The sequence below is a fragment of the Penaeus monodon genome, chromosome 33 (assembly GCF_015228065.2).
Source record: "Penaeus monodon isolate SGIC_2016 chromosome 33, NSTDA_Pmon_1, whole genome shotgun sequence".
NCBI lineage: Eukaryota > Metazoa > Arthropoda > Malacostraca > Decapoda > Penaeidae > Penaeus > Penaeus monodon.
Window position 1 is genome coordinate 23,155,244 of NC_051418.1, and position 436 is coordinate 23,155,679.

Sequence of the window (436 nt, forward strand, 5' to 3'; positions counted from 1 at the left end):
GCGCGTCCCCGGCGTGAGAGAGCGCGCGTCCCCCTGGGAGGCGGCGGTAAGTACATACTTGTGTTGCAATAGCGCGTGCTGGGGACCTGCCGAGGGTCAGGTTGCAGGGGAACCACATGACGCTTGGAGGAGGATTGGAGGACCTACCTGACAGGGGAGAGGAGGGTGGGAATAGGGAAGGTGACAGGGGAAGGGGGGAGCGATGTTGGAGGGGATTGGGTAGGGAGGAAAAGATGGTGGAGGGGATTGAGAGGGGAGGGAAGATGGCGGAGGGGATTGGGAGGGAAGGGATATGGGAATAAGGGTGGTAACAAGGGATGGAAGGGGAGGGGAGGGGTGGGTGGGAATAGGGGTGGTGACAGGGGAGGGGAGTGTGAAGAGGACTGGGAGGGAACGAGTATAGGAATAGGGGTGGTGGGGCAGTTGGGGTGGGAGG